This window comes from Pygoscelis adeliae, unplaced genomic scaffold (assembly GCF_000699105.1).
Source record: "Pygoscelis adeliae isolate BGI_AS28 unplaced genomic scaffold, ASM69910v1 Scaffold4, whole genome shotgun sequence".
Lineage (NCBI taxonomy): Eukaryota > Metazoa > Chordata > Aves > Sphenisciformes > Spheniscidae > Pygoscelis > Pygoscelis adeliae.
This window is the reverse complement of record NW_008824986.1, coordinates 5,545,110-5,547,945: the sequence shown is the minus strand read 5'-3', so window position 1 is coordinate 5,547,945 and position 2,836 is coordinate 5,545,110. Positions and strand designations below refer to the sequence as shown.

Below are 2,836 nucleotides of genomic sequence, written 5' to 3'. Positions count from 1 at the left end.
CAGCCTTCTCAGTCGGTAGAGCATGGGAAGCTGAAAAGTCCTTGACTAGTGTAAGCACTACTTAACAACAACTAAAACATCGGTGCGTTATCAACTTTGTTCTCATCCTAAATCCAAAACACAGCATTGTACCAGCTGCTAGGAAGGAAATTAACTCTATCCCTGCCAAAACCAGGACAGCAGGTTTTTGTTGGTCTTTAAGCTTTACAGGAGCCTTTAGGCATTGTTGTGGTACTAATGTTTGTACACAGATTTTTATACATGTGGATATTTATGAACAACTCATGGGAGGATTGGATTCAAATCCAGTTCAAAGCTGGTATCAGGATAAACCACGATACCATTAAATTCCAGAAGTCCACATCTCTCTTACATTGCACTGTGCCTTGCTGTATAGTGGAAAACAAAAATATGGTGCCTTTCTGCTTATACAGTTACATTCATATTTTTATATTCTAGGATTTATTGTCTGTAAATACTAAGAGCCTTATTCTATGTGTTTCCTTGGTGAGGTCTTAGTAGTACTTTTCTGGAGGTTCATGAAGTCGAAGGAAATGCAAATAAGCTATCATACGAACATCAAAGTACACCTTTGCTCTCTAAACTTACAAATATGCGAAGGCCATTTTTTGAAATATTGATGTTTGATTTAGTAATTCCAAACACATCAGTACAACTTAGTATGCCAAATCACGTGCACTATATCACCCTTTAAGAACTGACTTGGTCTGTTTCAACTCACAGCCACATGTCCTGAAACTGTTGTTTCCAGGTTTGTAGATAAAACAAATTTTAAAAGCAAATTTTGCAAAGAAGGAATATATCTTTTTAAATAATAAAAATTTGAAAAGCTGAGGGAAGAAGTAACTAACCAGATAAAAACTTACCTCCATTTCCTAACTTAGTAAAAACAGTATTTTTCAGCTTCAGATAAAAACACTTAAATATGCCAGCCATGCCAATACCTACATACAGATAGATAGCTGCGGTCGTTCCCAGCTTCTTTTGAGGTAAATTTCACTTCACTTGTTTTGTTCTTGGGCATTGTTCAGTGGGATGAGATTTCTGTGTTGTAGAATGATTTCCTGCAAGGTGCGACTGCATGCTGGCCTTCTCACTGTGGCCACTGTTATCGCCTCCTGCCAGTTCCTCTGATTCAGTCAGAATAACAGCTGATGCCGTTTCTCAGCTAGGCAGCACAAGTGTCCTATGGAATTGGAGAGGTGGTTTAAAAACAGTGATTTGATCTCTGCAGAGCTCCTAGGAATAACTGTCTAGAAGCATCTGAACATCAATACCAAGAAAAGAAATACTATATCGTTTTTCTGAACTACTAAACTGTTGTGATCTAATTTTCGTAAGAGACTATATTTGAGGCAGAGTTTACCATATCAACAGATAATGCAATGCAGCGCATAGATACCTCACAGTAGGACATATGTAATGTATTGGTGCTCTTTTTAAAAATTGCTTAGCAGTATGTCTAAATGGAAACTTTAATATCAACTAGTAACTAATTTCATTGAGAAGGCTATGAATCCTGTGGTGTATAAGTTGTGAATATCCCTTATCTCTGACAAGCATTGCAAGTCTCAGTTTCTAATCATCAGCATATTGCTTGCAGGAATATATTCAATGTGGTGGTTAAGACAATACTCATAGTAGTGATGAGGGCAAATTGTGAAAGGAAAAAGGGATACCTAGTGACTTAAAATTAAATACTTTTCTAACCGACAGGGTTTCGGAATCTCATTTAAAATGTTCTTATTCTATGTCTTCCCCTTATTCCAAACCCTTTGGTTTCGTCTGTATTTTGATCATCACTAAAAAATACTGAGACTTACTTTTGTTAGTTTTGCATATAATAATGAGGACTGTACTATATTTAATTACATAAGGCATTGACAACTTTAGTTTTGTTCACTCACTTCCTGTCAAAGAACGTTATTTGGTCCTGTTCCTCTCTTACCATCATCATCATCATGTAGGTGCTCTAAACATACAATAACAAAACAGTAGTGTAAAACCCGAGCCTTTTAATATGCTTATAAAACCTGACATTGTAACTTTGAAGTTTCTGGTTTTCCTGTTAACCTTTAGTTGCATTTTCATTCAGCAGGCTTTCAGTGAGACCTTCTGATATTACTTTCTGTAAGTTTTTTACAAAAACATTTGGAGCAACCAAGTATGAAATGCTTTCAGCAGTTCTGTTACTGTAAAATCCTTGATTATTGATTTCAGTGTTTTTAAATAGACTTTATTCTTAATTGTTCTTTTCAGGCACGTTCACTTTGTGGAGTTAAGCTGTGTTTGTCAGTCTTCCTGAAGTCAAAATAGTTAAGATGCCTTGCTTTAATTTTCCTTAAGTTAAAATTACTTTAAGTTTGGGAATTACTGTATAGCTATAGATGGTACTGTTGAGGAGTGCTATTTAAATATAAAATTATATTGAACTAGTGATCTGAAGAATAAATATACCTATTTGCTGCTTTTCATTCTGAAGCAAAAGCAGGAAACTGATTTAAGACAGCTTTCTTGAATGTATCTTACTGTGGCTCTTTTCCTGATAACATGTGATACTATGTTTACTTTATTGTGAATCTAAATTCACAAGAAGTAGGATTTGTTTTTCACTGACTTTGTACCCTCTATTTTTGTTATTTTATGAGAAGTAGCAATCTAATAATTTCTAGATAGCCTGTGACCCTTGAGGTTGTTGTTTTTTTGATTTGGGCTTTTTTTAGGGGTGGTGTGGTTTTTTTTTTTTACTTAAAGTTTTAGTATTTCAAGTGTTTCAGAGATGTCATCCATATCACTGGAAATTATTTAGCTAGCT

General features: G+C 35.0%; 1 protein-coding gene across 1 annotated transcript in view; it reads left to right on the top strand.

Moving 5' to 3' along the window:
* Window positions 1-2,836, top strand: part of BICC1 (BicC family RNA binding protein 1) — a 76,550-nt gene that overhangs the window by 54,399 nt on the left and 19,315 nt on the right. The window lies entirely within an intron of this gene.